At 42.0% G+C, this 18,545-nt stretch overlaps 1 long non-coding RNA gene across 1 annotated transcript in view; it reads left to right on the forward strand.

Annotated features, from left to right (window-relative positions):
* LOC147705830 (uncharacterized) overlaps window positions 1-18,545 on the forward strand; it is a 157,828-nt gene that overhangs the window by 24,935 nt on the left and 114,348 nt on the right. Inside the window, exon 2 of the long non-coding RNA XR_015297609.1 lies at window positions 6,797-6,886. This is a non-coding gene — a long non-coding RNA (uncharacterized LOC147705830). The remainder of the gene's footprint in view (window positions 1-6,796; window positions 6,887-18,545) is intronic.

Genomic DNA, 18,545 nt, shown 5'->3' on the forward strand with positions numbered 1-18,545 from the left:
GCACTTCTGCGGTGCTTACAAATACCTTCCAGCACTATGGGGGCCTGCTGCTTCTTTCAAACTTTAAAGCCCTGGCACACTGTCCACTGGGTACTAGGCCTCTCCCATAAGGCATAGCACTATAGAGGCCTTCTGCTTCCCTTAGAGTTTAAAGTCGTGGCACACAGCCCACCAGGTACCAGGCCGCTCCCATAATGCATGACAAGGAATACTGCTGCAAAGGGCCTGTGTGTCCTTGTGGTGTTAAAAAAACCATGTACCACGCCGGGGGCTCGCCTTTATTAAAGGCTTCTGGAAACAACATTATACATGTGGTCTCCCTTAAATGCTGTAGGACCAGGAATCCATTTCCGAGCACTCCTGAGGGGCATGCAAACACCGTCCAGCACTATAAGGGCCTGCTGCTTCTTTTAGAGTTTAAAGCTGTAGTACACTGCCTACCCGGTACCAGGCCTCTCCCATAAAGCATAACAAGGCTAACAGCTGCAAAGGACCTGCATGTCCTTGTGGTGTTAAACAACCATGTACCACGCAGGGGGTTCGCCTTTAATAAAGGCTTCTGGAAACAACATTATGCACGTGGTCTCCCTTCAAATTCTGCAGGACCAGGAATCCATATGCGAGCACTTCTGCAGTGCTTATAAACGCCATCCAGTACTATAGGTGCCTGCTGCTTCTTTCAGAGTTTGAAGCCATGGCACTCTGTCCATCGGGTAACAGGCCTCTCTTATAAAGCATAACAAGGCTCACTGCTGCAAAGGGTCAGTGTGTCCTTGTAGTGTTAAACAATCATGTACCAGGCTGGGGGCTCGCCTTCATTAAAGGCTTCTGAAAACACCATTATGCATGTTGTCTCCCTTAAATGCTGCAGGACCAGGAATCCATGTCTGAGCACTTATGCGGTGCTTACAAATACGGTCCAGCACTATAGGGGCCTACTGCTTCTTTCACAGTTTCAACCATGGTACACTGCCTACAAGGTACGAGGCCTTTCCCATGCCTCTCCCATAAGGCATAACAAAGCTCACTGCTGCAAGGCGCATGTCCTTCTTTGTGGTGATACAATATGATGTACCACGCTGGCAGCTCGCTTTCATGTGAGGCTTAATGGAACACTATTATTTTATACCTATGGACTCCCTTAAATGGTGCGGCTAACAAATCCACCTTTGAGCTCTCCTGCGGTGCTTACAAACGCTGTCCAGTACTATGAAGGTCTGCATGCCTTTTTTTTTACGAATTAATTTAATTAGAATGGCTTATGGACTACTATTTCTATTGCAATTCTGTGTTTTTTAAATCTTTGTTTTAGCTTGCAGTAACCTTCTTGTGTAAGCAGCATGCAAGTCTATTTTGTGTTATTATTCACAGTAAACAATGGAATTGAGAACTTCATATATTCATAGTAATCTAAAGCTAGCATAGTAGGAGCTCTTGTAGAGCTTGTACAACTTTCTTCTTATAAAAAGTGAGGCTTGCTAAGAGGTACTGCAAATGCGTTATTGTCCCTAACTAAGGAGAATTGTACTAACGCCGGCCACTAAAAGCTATACATTCATTATTTATGGTCTTTTACAAGTAAGCTTATAAGGCACAAAAGGTCTTCTTGTATACATGCTGTACGTGTGTTTTCGCATGAGGAGTTTAGTTGTTTATAACCCCTTAAGTGCTGCGTCGGGCGTTGGCTGACGGCAGCACTACCTCCCCAGTGCTGCGCACGACCATTGGACGTCCATTCAGCACTAGTTCCAATGGACAGCGCAGCACTGGGGAGGGATGTTTACGAGCATCTATGAGGTTAAAGTACAGACCGTAATGTGCATGCTGCTATGTTATAATACTCTGTTATACTTTTGTTGTTTATGTTTTCACATCTGTCATTGGCATACACTTAAAAGCATCCATCTATAATGCAAATTTGTGCAAAAGTGCTTTTTGGTATATAAGCGGCACCATCGTAAATACCTGTTATACTACTACATTCTACCCGTCTTTTTTATTTACATGCTTTTTGTACATTATGCGTATACCACGAATTTCATTACATTTACTTTCCTTTTAACGTAAACACGTACTCTTCTAAGCTAAATAGTTCATTTTAGGCTCTTTATCTACATTTACAATTACCACACGCTGTTTAGTAGCACCTAGCCATCTTCACACCATCGCCATGCATTTCCTTTCGCCATGTGTTTTCCCATTTTATTGCTCTTACAGATAGCTATTGTGCTTCCACTGCTCTATTTAAATGCAATGCATTGAACATTTGCAAACACAAAGCAGCGGCTATGCATCGTACAAGCTACACATATCAACAGCTACTAGTCCTTGCGAATGAAAGAATGATTACTTTATTGTTTGGTTACTCAAAACCATTACATTAAAACCAAATTACAAAATTACAAAAGTTAAAACCAGGAGAATTTCGAGGGATCAGTCTATGTGGTTGCTCCCTGGGTGCTAGGAATACGGTGGATAGGGTTCGTAGGCCAGCAAGTCTCTATATAATCGAACCCGTAGAGGCCATCAGCAAGGACCGTGTTTGATAGATGAACTTTCCGAAAGAGGCCATGTGCTTTACCGTAGTCAGGGTATAAAGATGGGTAATCCCCTCCTTTGCGGTACGTGACCCTGATTGTCTTAGAAGTGGCCGGAGATAAAGACTGCGGGCCATGCGCAGGGCCGGGCAGCAGAAGAGAAGGTGGGCCAATGACTCACGTTTATGTTAATGTTAATGTTAATGTTATGTTAAGTTGGTCTTATATAGCGCATGGCTACTCCAAAGGAGTGTCCCGGCGCTTTAATTAGTGACCGGAAAAGACAAACGGCAAGAACACAAACAAAACCACTACAGAAGACTAAGAAAAATACAGCAATGGAAAGAGAGCACACTACTGGGCAAAGAGCCATGTTTTAAGGCCCTTCCTAAAGGCCAGTAGATTAGATGTACTGCGTAGTGCCAATGGAAGAGAGTTCCAGAGCTGTGGAGCTAGCAGCCTGAAAGAGCGACCACCAATGCGTGCCTTTTTTACTCGGGAAACCACAGCCAGGAACAGAGACTCAGATCTCAGGGATCGGGCCGGATGGTAAAAGGCAAGTCTCCTTTGGAGATATTGGGCTCCCGTGGTATGCAAGGCCTTGTGGGCCAGTGTCAAGGTCTTAAACACTATCCGCTTCCGGATAGTGTTTGAGGGGCAGCGGATGTAGTCTGTAGGCTAAGATCTTGTGGAGGGCTGCACGGCCTGCGTGAGATGATGTTTAGGGGTGTGCAGGGTGTGCGGTAGGCGTAGGGACTCATGCAAGTCTTTTCTTACCAGAGACTCCAGATCCAGTTCCCGTGACCGCACACGTACTTGTTTTTTGACCTAATTTTTGATGGCAGTGTAATTGACGTGTTCGGGGTTCCAAGAGTCGATGGCAAGATTGAGATGGACCTTTGCTGCTTTGACAGTGGCCGACCAGGGGTTCCCTGGTTCTCTGAAGATGCATTTCAGGACTGCCTTGAGTGTGTTCTCCTGTGCCGCCGTTGTTAAAAAGTAATATTTACTTAAGGCGGCCATCTCTTCCAGATTTTGCTGGTTGAGTGAGAACTCCAGGCGGACAAGGGTGTTTCTGGTGGACTTTGGAAGGTGGAATAGTCTCTTATATGCTTTACAGTGAATTTTTTCTAGTTCATTGCTCAGGGAATGCCTGTAGAGCGTAATTGAGGGCCGGCATTAGCTTGGCTTTAAGTACTCTTTGGAGAGCCATTGTGGACGGCTGTATAAGGAGGCTTGCAGCTTGCAGATGGCGTAGGTGATGGTTTTGCCTTTGCCTTGAATGGTCTTTAAATAGGCACTTGAAAGCCCCGACTCCTGGAATCAGATGCCTAAGTAGATGTACTGCTTTGTGCTTTCCAGCAAGAGATGGCCTAGCCTCCCTTTTAACTATTTTTTCTTTGGGTAATGTCCGAAAATTATTACTTTTGACTTGGTTGGGTTTGCTACAAGCCTGTTTTTATCGTTGTATGCGGCAAGTGCCGTCAATGCCTTTTGTAGCCCAATTCTTGTGTGGTCCAAGAGTACCAGGTCGTCAGCATATTGCATGAAATGTATTTTGATCCCAATCTTTGGGGTGGCCAGGGCTGCCCCAGTCAAGGACTTCTCCATGTCCGGTGTGTATAAGTTGAATAATAATGGGGCTAGCACACACCCTTGTTTTAGGCTTCGATCTGTATCGATCTTAGCAGATGAGTGGTCCCTCGAAAGTTTGATTCTCATCCACGTTTTTTGATACAGGGATTGGATCGCTCTTAACAGGGCTGGATTGAAGTTCCATTGAACCAGCTGTCTCCACAGAATTGCACGATCTACCCCATCGAACGCCGCCGATAAGTCAATAAATCAGGCGAATAAGGGAGGGCTTTTGCGTGTCCGTGCACGGTGGACCAAAAAAGATAGTGCGATGATATTGTCGACTGTGGCGGACACAGGTCTAAATCCGGTTTGGCAGAGTGGAAGGAGGCCTTCTGCGCTCATCCAGTCTGCGAGGTCCCTCAAGATGGCACTAGCGTAGGCTTTTCTCTCGGTGTCCAAAAGGGCGATCATGCGGTAATTAGAAGGTTCAGTTTTAGGGTCTTTTTTGTGGATTGGCTGTAAGAGCGAGCCTCTCCATGAGTCTGGTACATCCCCCAGAAGCCAACATTCAGTGTACAGGTGGGTCAGGTTTTTGGACCAGAAGTCGATGTTTGCTTTGAATAAGTGTCCAGGGAGGTCATTAGGGCCCGGATCAGCATTTGTCTGATGTTTTTTAGGATTTTGGACACTAGCAATTTTCCCGGCGTGGCCGTCTTCTCGGTGGATGGATCTAGATCGACTCCTGCAATAGATGTTTCGTTTTGCTTATTAACAGGGCCGTCTTCACTGTAGAGAGCTTTTACGTGGGCCACCCAGATGGAGGCTTCAAGAGAATTTTCTCTATGGTTTGAGCCTCGTCCCAGGTTGCATAAATAGTGCCAAAACTCTTGCGATTTTCCTGGGCTCAGCAAGTCAAACATTTTCAGCCATTGTGCTTCGCAATGGACTCGTTTAGCGGCCCAAACCTTCTTTGAGTGACTTTTTTTGGCCTCTTGTAATTGTTTCTTGTTTAGGCTTGTCCCAATTTTGCGGAAGAGTTTGCGTTTCTTGTTTAGTGGTTTGGCACTTATTTTAATTTCTGTGTTGTGGCTGTATGTGGGTAGAGGGTGCCTATGAGTTGTGCTGTTTGAGTTCCCGCGAAGAATCACCGCCAGGGTCCCTGTCATGGCGTTCCAGGTTGCTATTGCACCCTTTTTCTGTTCGCTCGGTGGCCAGCCTGTCCAGCTGTTAAATGTAGTGATTGCGGTCTGTTCCCATTTGATTCTTCTGGGCAGCTTTATTAATTCTTCTCCGTCGGCTGCTCCGATGTATTCGAGCCTGTGGCGTGTGTCTGCTATGAGGTTCAGTGTAATGGTTAGGGCAGCGTGGTCGCTGTCACTACGCGGGTGAACTGAGAAGTTTGACATTAGGGGTTGGAGTTTGTCACTTAGGATGATGTAATCGACCGTTGTTTGGTTGTTAAATGTGGGACTGACATAGGACCCAGGGCTGTTCTTTAGGAGGACTGAGTGTGCCGTCGCCAGCTTGTGGGATTTTAATAGGTTGTTCAATGCGTTAATAGCCTCGGACTGGTGACTTCGTGTGGTGGGTACCCCTATGTTGTGGGTGTTGAAATCACCAAGGATAATGCATTCTAAGGCCGGGAATTGAAGCAATAAGGACTCAAGATGGTTTATCAGCGTGGCCGAGTTGGATGTGGTCCCATGGGGGTTATGATAGAGGTTGATTAGCAAAAGTGAGAGATTACCATTTGTCGGGCGACAGCCTTTCAGGATGCCTGCCTGGAGGGTATCTGGAAGGTTAGCTATTTCCGCAAATTCCAGTTTAAGTGAGTGTTTTATATAGACACATATCCTACCCGATGGTCTTCCGAATATTATGAGCTTTTTTGCTGGTTTTCCATATTCTGCATATCCTCTTAGTGAGAGAGGGTGTATTTGCCAGGATTCTTGTATGCAGATTATGTCCGCGTCTCCATAAATGTTTGTTTAAGAAGCAACCTCCTGAGCCCAGCGACATTCCAAGTCATGATTTTCAAACTGACCGGAGACCGTTCCTTCTCTGAGGACTTTAGCTACTAGTCCTTGCGAGCGGTAAATTTTAGGCAAAACTTGTTTTTATATTTATTTTATTTCCGTTCCTCTTTTTACATTATTACAATGTACCATAATCCACCGTCCTTTTTTACTGCTTGTGTACCTGTGCTATTTAATGTTATATTTTACTGTTGCAATTGTTTACGTAATATCATTTATCTACTCATTATGCCGCTTTGGTATAACAATGCGTTATTGCACACAATATTGCTTTTACGAAAGCACCAAAAACTTACTCGCACACATACACATATAAAAATGCAACGTTCGTTAAAACCGCAACATAAACTCTATCGCTACATAAAGCAGTGCATTATAAATTACAGTCTTTTAAAACGCTTATAATACAAAAAATATGGCTTTTGCATATGGCTTAAAAACTTTTTGCCAACATTCATTTATTGTAATGCAGCAATCGTTTAGACATATTTGGCGCTCTACCGCTCTATAAAATAAAGCATTACAGATTTGTATGTTTTATGAACATTACTCGTTTACCTTGTTATATATTATACCTCTTAATAATTAAACTTCCGATTTATTTACAACAAACCGTATTTAATAATCTCTTTTATTTAATTACAGGACAGAAATCATTAAAACATATCGTCACAACAACTATTCAACTTGCTTTACATTACTATACTTCCAAATACTACTTTGCAGAAAATACCAGTAAGTAATCGTTAACATGTTTATAAAACGCTTTATCAATTGCAAAAATAGTGTTAGTAAAGTACTTTTCATAAAACAGCAATAATTATACATCATGAATGTAATACGTATTATGTTCACTTTGTTTTTATTAGCAGTTCTTATTATAGTATGCCTATTGCTGGTTTGCTACAAGTTTTGTGTGCCTGTTGATTTTCGTCACGTTTTACTATTTTAAGTATAATTGCTAGCTCTCTCCATCTAACATCTTTTAGCTGTGCGGTCTTACAGTACACAAAAGTATAGGTAGCACGCTGAGATAGTTCTCAATTTTAATCCGATGCTGTTTCAAAATTATACATTGAAAGGAACGAAACATATGTGTATATTTGCATTATCTTATTACCCTTCCTTTGCCAGTCACACACGCAATGCATCTTCATGCGTAGAATACTTGTCGATAAGGTTTTCCAGTTTCAATACCAAACACTTTTATTCCTGCTTTTAATAACTTGGCACCAATTACTTGCTTTTTACCTATCTACTACTTTACTGATCTTTGTTGAAACGTAGTTAGTTTAACTTCTGCACAAAATATTTTTAAGGGGTTTTAATGGCATTTCATTTACTTGCTGTACAGCACGTTAGTAAGCGCATGACTATTGACTTTTCCACTGAATCAGCATCTAAAATATGCACACTGCAGCTTCCGCCAACGATGTGTTTAAATATTTGTTGCTTCTTTTTTAAAGCTGCTAAATGGGAACGATTATATATTTACATGCAACTGCCTATTACGCGATTGTGTCTGCGTCTACAATTAGCCTTTTAACGAGGAACGCTAAAAATATGCACGTGTTAGCTTCAACAGCGCTATGTTTTAGTATATCTCTTTGACTTGCTTTTTTATAGCTAATTTGCAAACATAATTTTATATATGCATGGCATAGTGTATGGCAAATTAGTGGGCACATGTTTTACTGGCTTTATCGTTAAAAAACGATAATAGTCTGCACATTAAAATCTGAAAACAGAAACTTATATTATACGTGTACCGCAAGGTTTCTCAGTGCAAGCAACCATGATGTATTATTTGCATGCATTAGCCTATAGCTTGCTAATAGACACGCATTACAAATTATTTTGGGTGAACGAACATCAAAGATAGCAAGTGTCAGTTTTAGTAAATAAAATTGAAAAAATGCACGCACCTTCTTCTACCTTACGGTGTGTTTATATACTGCCCGCTTTTCTTTTAATGTAAAACATATGTGTATATCTGCATTATCTTATTATCCTTCCTTTGCCAATTACACAGACAATGCATCTTTGTGCATAGAATACTTGTTGATAAAGTTGTTCAGTTTCAATACAAAACAGTTTTATTTCTGCTTTTAATAACTTGGTAGCAATTACTTGCTTTGTATCTATTTACCACTTTACTGATTTTTGTTTAAACATAGTTAATTTAACTTCTGCACACAATATTTTTAACGGGCTTTTTCATGGCATTTCATTTACTTGCTGTACAAGACACGTTAGTAGGCGTATAACTACTCGCTTTTCCACTAAATCATCATCTAAAATACGCACACTGAAGCTGCTACCAACGGTGTAGTTAAATGTTTTTTGCTCCTTCTTTAAAGCTGCTAAATAAAAACAATTATATATTTACATGCAACTGCCTATTACGCGATTGTGTGTGCGTATACAACTAGCCTTTTAACTAGAAACACTGAAAATATGCACGTTATCTTCCACAGCTCTGTGTTTTTTACAGCTAGTTTGGCAAATTACATGTTTTACTGGCTTTGTCGTAAAAAATGATAATAGTATGCATATAAAAATTTGCACACAGTAGCTTTTCCCATGAGTGTACAGCAAGGTTTCTCAATGGAAGCAACTGTGATGTGTTATTTGCATGCGTTAGCCAATAGCGCGTTAGTGCAGGGCGCGAAAAATCCAAAAAATGGTACTAGTCCTGCAGGACTAGTACCTTACAAAATGTCCTTGACCTAACTGCAACCTACTTCCGTCAAGCAAATGTGACAAGATAACAAGATTTAAAGTCATCTTTATTGCTCATTAACTTTGTGAGCAATAAAAATGCCTTTAAATATTGTTATCTTGTCACATTTGCTCCATTTTCTCAAACAGAGGACAATAGTTGGTTTGTTTTCCTACTCGCCAGAAAGGGCGAATAGGTTCTAAAAACAGCTCGACCTTGTTAAATTTAGCTCGACTATGCGAGCGGTCAAGTGGAATTTTCGAGCCCTGTAGTAGACACGTGTTACTAAGTTCTGGGATAAACGAACATCAAATATAGCACGCGTCAGTTTTAGTAAATAAAATTGAAAAAATTCACGCACCTTCTTCTAACTTACGGTGTGTTTATATACCGCTCACTTTTGTATTTTTTTTAAAGCTCATCACACGTTTCTGTACCTGTGTACAGCTGCCTTTTTAGTAAACAAAGATTGAACATATGTAACCAAACTACAGTAAAATTAAATTCTATAACCACCTATACATTTGTAAGCAAACGTTGCATTTATACTTCGGTATTCTGAATTGCTCTTTATGCAAAATTAGCCACACATTGCATGCCATGTATTATACACTTTAATATATTTTGCTATTAAGCCTTTTCGCAACACATAAAAAACCTTTTTATACTTTATAAACTGAAAAATAAGCTAACATAGTTTACATTGTTGCTGTACTAAACGTCACTATTAGGTCCGCTCAATATGTCAACTGTAAATTTCCCAATAAAAATACGCTATATGATTATAGCAGTTAAAAGCCACACTATAATATAAACTACACATTAATATATTTTTTTGATGAACTACAGTTTTGGCGCAATTAAAAAATACATCTCCGAAGCAGCTTCGATCCCCACAGCCAGCTATCATACTGCATTGTGCACATGTATGGCGTCGTAGTCAAAAAGGCATCAACGTGCACGAGCACGGAAGCCAAGTACTAGCACGTAAGCTTTTTTTTAATTTCAGCATGTGTCTAGTGGTGTCGAGCACTTTTATCAATAAATGTTGAAACATGCATCTCGCAGGGGCTTAACACAAGCCAGCGCAGCCATTACAGTGGTGAGGGACTTACAATATAAAAACCCGTTTTCTAAGTAAAAAAAGGCTGCATGTACAAAAGGCGTGTCTACAGTATTTGCTAATAAAATGTTGCTCCAATGCGTACAGTCTCAGTAAATATCCGTTTGAATACATAATATACACATGTTAAAGAAGGTTTACAAGCTTACACATGTTCTGTGTCTTTAAGTGTCACCCCTACAATACTACATTTAAAAATCATTTGCAGCCATTACACTACAAAAGTGCACTGTTACGAATATTGCCCTGGGTTTGTGAGACTAAGGAGTTCTGCAATAAGTAAAGAATACGGCGCGTCTGTCTACTGCTTTTATAATTATTATCTACTTGAGAAAAAAAGAAACCTGCCACTGGAAAAACATACAGTTTCAATGAAGGGAGCCTCTTTACCATAAATTAAACGAGGCTACAGGCTGCTTCAGCCACCCGCAGTCTCTCTTAAAGCTTCACTTAAGATAAATCAATAATATGTAGCGAAAATCTGCAAGTGAAAGCTTACTCAGCACCTGAACTCTTAGCACACGCATTCGCTGTCTCACAGTAACAATTACCAATCAGCCATGAAGCTGCAAAGTTTCACTAACCTTTCTCAAAACAAGCACCGTGTAGTCTGTGTTCTGAAGTGACCCCCAGTATAACTGACTTCTTTTTTTCGTTAGCTACAGTTAGATGAAAAGAATTTAAAATAAGAGCTAATAACAATTGTTAATACACCACACTATTAGCCAAGCACAGCCGATGCAAGTCTGTGGCCAGTGCCATAACGAACACCTCTTCCTCTCTCCTCCACCCCCACCCCCCTCGCCTGGCCAGGCCCCAATGCTGAGAGAGCAGCAAAAGCCTGCTAGTAAAACTGCCATTTACTGATTCGAACTCTGTAAAAATAAACGTAGTTAGTCAAGGCGTCTATAATAAGGATAACAGTTTCAGTTTATAAACTTTATTTCGATTTAAAAAATCACAAAAGTCATCACAGGACAGAGACTAAGTTGGACAATACATCATGCCGCTATATCAACACACTTGATTATGACTTGGACATATAATACTCATTATTAAAACAATACATTATTTAATACAGCTCTAAAACGCTCCTGGAAACAAATTTTCCTTTTTAAAAGAGCATCAAATCTATACAATAAATTTCATATACAATTAGAAAAAAATATTAAATGAATAAGGGAGGAAGTTTACCTATACCTCCCTTCAGTCCAACGAATCACCCACACCCAGCCCAAGAACTTGGCTGTGGCAATCACAGTTGGGCCATCTACTGCGGTTTTAAGTAATCTGAAAGGCTCACTGTATACCCTAGTCCCCAAAGATAAACACAAGGGTATCAACCAGCATCGCCTCGGATTGTGGGCCACAGATTCAACCCTATCAGGGCAAAAAGGACAGTTCCTATTATTTGCATGCGAATTAGACCACTTCGAAGTAAAAGCCTTAGTGGGTATTGTTCCCACTCTAAACTGGTAGAATAATTTTCTGTCACGAGTCGATGTGATTAGATCCCGGTACTGTTCATATTTTGGTTCAAATTTAATTTTAAGAAAGGTGCTGGACAGGGTAAGACTACTGTAAGCTGAAAACTGCCGGGAATAAAGCATGTGCCAGTAAGCTGTCTTTAACTCTGTTTTACAGGGAAACGGACTTCCCATGACGGAAGTCCACAGCTGACTCAATCCCAGCTCACAGAGAATATTTTTTTACACTAACCACTCAATTTTATTATTTACATCCATATCCCGAATTTCTAACACAGCCAGGGCATAATTGGCTAGCTCGGCAGTCACCCAAAGTCCCTTTCAGTATGATACTAATCTATAACGGGTTACATCCCTAATGGAATGACAACCCAAATCCAAATAAAGGGGGATCAGTGGGGTAGATTGTGGCAGGCCCATTAATGATCTTAAGAATTAATTTTGGCCCACCACTAAGGAATCCAGTTTTGCATGCGCCCACAACTCTGAACCATAGAGGATTGAAGCACAAATTTTGGATTTATAGATCTGCAATACTGGAGCTATGGGTTTGGTATTGGAGCGTCTATGCTCCCTAAGCAACACAGCCGAAAGTTGAGCATGTCTCACCATGAGACAGTCTATGTGCGGCTTCCAGCTCATTTTTTTGTCTATGGTCACCCCTAAATATGAAAAAATCGCTGTTTGCTCAAGAACACTTTCCTGCATCCTAACTTCACCGATGTATTTGTTAGAGTTTTGGAGGACCATAATCTTCGTTTTGTCAACATTGACAACGAGGTCATGAGCCACACAGAACTCCTCAAATAATGACAGGGCGCGTTGGAGGCCCTGTCTCGTTTTGGTAAGAATAAGAGTATCATCGGCAAACATTAGGAGTGGGATCTTTAACCCAGCTAGACTTGGGGCATCTGTGGGGCAGTTTTCAAAGTATTTCGAAACCCCATTTATATATGAGATAGAGTTGGTGCGAGTACGCACCCCTGCCTTACACCCTTCTCAACCGAGAATTTTTCAGTGGTGCGGCCTGCCTTATCCCACTTAACCTGGACATAATTATCCGCATGCAATTTGACAACAAAAGCCAAGATGTCCAATGGCATACCCAACTTTAAAAGACTGTGCCACAGCTTAGAACGTGGAACTAGGTCGAAAGCTGACCTAAGGTCCACGAAAGCTGCATAGATAGAGCCTCTCCCCAGGGTAACAGTGCCCCAGTATATGAGAATGAACCTTAAAACCTGGTCCACTGTACTGATACATCGTCATAACCCTGCTTGCAAGTCTGAGAGGATATGACATTCCTCCATCCGTGCCTGCATTCTACCTAAAACTACCATTGCTGCTACCTTCTGAATGCAATCATTCAGGCTTATAGGCTTGTAATTCCCTGGTATGGGAAAGATTACTGCACCTGCCCAGGAACTGGGGATCGCCGCTCCCTTATCGATAGCATTCATTAATAGTTGAATATACGTTGCTCAGGAGTCCAGATCTTGTAGAAAAAGGTCTGCAGGAATGCAGTCAAGACCTAGAGCCCTACCTTTAGGGACCTGGAGAAGAGCGGATTCTACTTCCTTTTTAGTGATGCAGAGGGAAGGAGGAGAAGACGGCACTACAAAGGTATCTTGAGCTCCTGGATCATTAGCGAATTGAGCTTTGAGGTGGCGGACCCACTGATCTGGTTCCACGTGTTTTGTGGGAACATTTCTAGGATCCCCACTCCCCCATTTCACCAGATGCCAAAATCTCGTCATATCCCTCACAGAGCATGGATTAAGTAGTTCAGACCAATGAGCTTCATCCCAGTCTCCTTTTGCCTGGGATTTTGGTGCCTTATATGCCTGCCTTTTCTCTCTTATAGAGACCTGTTCTTTACGCCTAATTGCAACTGCCAAAGCTCTATAGGCCAAGCGACAGTTGGATACCAAACTGCAGCCTTGGTTGATATAGGACCTTTTTTATTTTTCATAATAAAAAAACTTTTTAGTTGATTAAAAAGATGCTCATGTGCCTGGCCAACTCTATCCCAGTGTATCCCTAATTCAGCATCTGTCTGAAGAGTAACTATAGTATTAGCCACTAAGTTACTCATATCTAGCAGTTTCTCGGGGTTGAGTGCCCGGTTGAGTTGCCGTGGCCCATTTAAGACGTCTTGTATCATTTGTCAAATGACCTTCTACGAAATCTGGACAGTGTGGCAACTCTTCGACATGGTTTGATTCTATAGCCCGCATAGAAACTAAAAGAGGGTTTTGGTCACTTTCAGGCCGGGCTTCAACCATCATGTCTAGCAATTTAGGCCAAAATTCCTTATTTATAATAAAGTAGTCTATGCGACTGAAGCGATGCCCACTACTATATGTTGGCATCCCTAATTGATCAGACTTCGTGCAACCATTTGCTGCTCTCAACCCATATTCCAGACAGAATGCTTTTAATTGGAGTTCTGCTCTGGTGGGATTGACCACTGGTCATCCTCCTCCACACTAAAGATCATATGATGTTACTATTACCTCTGTGATTTGTTAAAAAAACATCTAGTAGGCCTACTATATCCGACGCCTTCCCGCCTTGCTGACCCCTAGAGTAAACATTAATGAGTAAAACATCCAGGGAATTGCCCGTGATAAAGCTTAACAATGAGAATGTCCTGAGAGTCAATAGCAATCTCCTCTAGCTTGTAGTGGTGAAGCTGCCTGACCCACATTTCTCAAGCCCCCCTTCGGTCTACCCCTTTCACCCTGTACAACTAACTTTGAAAAATGTATATATCCCTCACAAAAGACCTGGTCCACTGCCCAGGTTTCTTGGAAAAATATTATATCCTGGTCCTCAATAAATGTGGTCCATTCGGTAGAAGCTACTTTACTTACAAGCCTGCAATGTTCCAAGAAGCTATTTTTAACACAGTGCTAGACTCAATCGGAACACTTATTTGGGGGCCTTGACCGTACTTTGACAAATGGAAGGCTGGAACATTATCGGTGGAGTTATACGGATGAGCTGTGCCATTATCACGTGTCCCGAGGGTTAGAAGTGTTCCCATACTACAAATGCACGACACTCGATTGCCCCTACCTTGCTCATCCCTTCGAAGTAGGGTCTTTCCGTTCAGGATCGGAGGACCCAGTCAATCTATATCCTCCAGATTAATGAAGGATTCAAATATATTAAAGGTTGGGACAGAGTACTCGTGCATTCCCTGAGCATGTGTTACAATATTACAATCAGCCCTGCCATTTTCGGCAACGGTGTAGCTTGGTAAAAAACCCTATTGGTAGGATGTTGATACCTTCCCCACTCAAATACCTTGAACCAGCCCTATCAAGGATTGTTTTAACTAAATGGGGGGACCCAAAATTCACCACCACATAATCGCCTCTGCTTGTTTTCTTTGATTTCCCTATCCACGCGATCCCAAATAAATAACCTCCCAGCCCTGTTTTTGCGTTTATTAGATGGAGGTCCTTATTCCTAAGTGAAACCCGGTTTTCCTCAATGCCAGATTGTAAATGAGGTACATTCGTGAGTACAATGGTATAGGGCGTAGCCTCGGGGGGTAGATTGAGAAATTAATTACAGTTATGACTATTCATACCTCCCTGTGGCACCCTTCTAGTGGTACTCCCAGGTACTTTCCTCCTACGTGAAGCTATTGCATGGGAAACTAGTAAGTTACCCAATGTTTGAGGGGGTGCTTCTGGGACAATATCGGCAGCCGTAACCATGTCACTCGTGGGAAGAGTTGGTACAGAAACAAGCACTTCATTTGCAACAATGGGGCCACTAATAGGATTACATTTTGGCAGTGATAGTTGGGGCTCAATATTAGTCAATCTTTGAGCAATGTCTACAAGTTTAGATACTAGGGGTTCAAACATTGCCTGTAGTTTTTCTTCAAGTTTGATTAGAAGCCTGTCCTCCATATCACGTTTTCTCTGATTAAAACTGGCCCGGGAACTAATAGATGTTTGACTACAGACGTTTGGTGTTACAGCCTCTTGAGCACAGGCTTTCTTACCACGGGCGGCCCCTTTAGTTTTTGCCACTTTACTGGCCTGATGCAGAGTAAGGGTTAACCCACCCGTCTTCCTTTTCTTAGAAGGGGCTGTATCCACACCCTCCCCCTTCTTGGCCTGGGTTTGGTGCTGCTGACGTATTATCTGGGATAAAGTAGTGAGGGTAAGAACTCTAACTGGGGTGGAAAGAGCATCTATCGGTGTTAAAGGTGACCCAGAGAATAATTGCTGCGCTAATTCTGCAAATGAACCCAAACCCTCCTGAGGACTTGCTAATGGAACCCCAGCAGATGCTCTACGGGGATCTAGAGACAATCTCCTTTGGGTAAGCTCAATCTCTTTGATAAGTACAGATTCTGCTCTCAAGAGAAAGGCATCAAGTGTCCCAACAACCCCCTTTTGATTGATCTTACTCATTTTTTACTTTTATCTCAAGTCCTGGTTACCTAAGAATATGGAATGAATGAACAAAAACTTAGCAAATTTCACAGTCACTAACCAGGTCCTTGTGGCCACCAATTAGCTGTTGAAAAGGGGGCGGCACAGCCCTGCCACCTCCTGGCTACGACAGGTGTGGACGGGCCCGAGCGTGTCCCGCGCTGCAGGAGGCTCTGTAGGCTTTTAAGCGCCTCCTGGCGATTCCGTATGACGGCGTCAGAGGCCGCCAACAAAGGCTGCTGGGAATTGCAGTCCTTCTCCTTGTTCCCCCTCGTCCTGACCAACAGTCCAGGAAACGGCACAGCAGGAGGTGCGGCGATGTCGTAAGCCCCTGATGGCAGCAGCAGATAAGGTAAGAGACACACTATGAGCACTTCATCCTATGACCACCTCAAGCTTTGTGTCCATATATTCTTTTTTGAAAGAGTATAGTTCAACTTGACACCTGGTCCTTTGTTTTTTTTTTGTTGTTTTTTTTAATCCTCATTAGCCTTTACGCCACCCATGTTCGATAGTTTCCGCCCTGGGCTTTTATCTCATATGCTGGCTATAGACTCGGGTATATGCTGCTCTCCAGCCCGCACTGGGCCAAAATCCTCTGTACCGCCCTATGTAGACAATGGCACAGCACTACTGGAAGCCGCGGCCCTGTCTCCGACTCCGCCTTCACGAAGGACGGACCTGCTCCACATGCCTGCGAGATAGGCCAAGGCCTTAATCATAGGATTTTTTCATTTATGTCCTGATCTCTTACAATATACCAAGGCGAAGGCCCGCTCTTTACCCATAATGTTGCAAAAAAAAGTGACTAAAATCTATGCTTCCTGTTCATCCGACCTTTGGAATCTAGTGTCGCAAAGTATCTCATGCTTTTTAACCATTCCATAAGTGTCGGTGTCATAGCTTCTACCCATACCTTACAAATTTCCCTGCGAGCTAACAGAACCCCATAAAAAACTAACTTTGCTTTATCATTCATTCTATTATCATGTAAATCGTGTCTCCCAGTAATAATTAATTCAGGGCTTACCTCTATCGTGCAGCCAATTGATTGTGATAAACAGTTGCTTACCGCCTCCCAAAATTCCCTGATGTTCAAGCACTCCACAAACATGTGCAGGTCGTCCACATTTATATTTCTGCATTTTGGGCACTCAACCCGTCCTCCAGCTTTAAACTTCGATAATCTACGGGGAGTCCAATAGGCTCTATGGATAGTAAACAGAACATTTCGCCTTAAATTTGCAGATTTTACTGTTTTATAAAGTATAGTCATCATTACTTGCCATTGATTTTCTGTAGCGATGTCCGGCAAGCAATCTCCCCATAGCAGTTCCGGCAATGTGAACGGGCCATCTTCCATCTCCACCATTGCCCAGTACCATATCGCAACTTCCTTCTTGAATAATTGTGGAGAAAATATTTTGTCTTCAAAGTCATTCTGGAGACCGATAACAGTGTCCGACTTATTTGCCCAACTTTGCATCTGAAAGTATTTAAATCTGGATAACCCTTTACCCCACACCTGTGCCCCTTGTATCCAGCCAATCAACTTTCCCTCTGGAAATAGGTCTCCCCAAGTTTTTAATCCTGCTATTTTCAACGGGACAGCCAATGCATCCTCTGCCCACGACGGTAATCCTGGTGTGTCCCAAATAGACGACCTATATCCATAATAATTCAACTTTGCTAGTTTCCTGATTTTATACCAGAGCTCTGCTGCTTCCCGTAGAGTTTTCAATGTCACCTTTTTGAAAAATTTTGGGTCTGAAAATTTATACATGAATCCGTCCTCATCATAGTTGCTCAAGCTTAACATAGCCAAGAAGATATGCCCAATGGTTGTAGCCTTCGGTACTCCCATAAGCTCTCTCAAATTTTTTAAACGAAAAGCCCAGTCATATAACAAAAAATCTGGGGCTGATAGCCCGCCCTTGTCCCATCTTCTTCTAATTTTCTTCCAAGATAGGCGAGATCCTTTAGAAGCCCAAATAAAAGAGCAAATCTCGCTTTGTAATCTCTTAAGCCCCTTCTTGTCAAAGTCCCAGGGAATTGTTTCAAACAGAAAAGTAAGTTTTGGTAAAATCACCATTTTAATCAAGTTAGTACGACCAAACAGAGTGAGAGGTAGATGACTCCAACTTCGCAATATCGCCCCTATTTCTTTCTTCACCCTAGAAAAATAAATTTTTGTTAAGTCTGCTTTGTTCTGCGTTATTCTCACGCCTAAGTATCTCATCTCCTTCTTGCATTTAATGTCTTTAGTGTCCAAGTTCCATGCCATTAGCTCTGTTTTACTCTCATTAATTTCATACCCTGAAACTTTGCCAAATTCTTTAGTGAGCTTAAATATGTTTCCCATTGACTCTTTCAAGTTTGAAGTGAAAATAATAATATCATCCGCATAGAGACCAATCTTCTTATTCCACTCGCCTGCCCTAAAGGGGACTATTGTATCCATAGCTCTAATCCTACTGGCAAGCGGCTCTATATATACATTAAATAATAAAGGAAAAATCGGGCATCCCTGACGTGTACCCCTCATTACCCTAAAAGAGGGTGTCAAAATACCGTTAACAAGCACCTTAGAGGTAGGGGAGCT

This window comes from Lissotriton vulgaris, chromosome 7 (assembly GCF_964263255.1).
Source record: "Lissotriton vulgaris chromosome 7, aLisVul1.2, whole genome shotgun sequence".
Lineage (NCBI taxonomy): Eukaryota > Metazoa > Chordata > Amphibia > Caudata > Salamandridae > Lissotriton > Lissotriton vulgaris.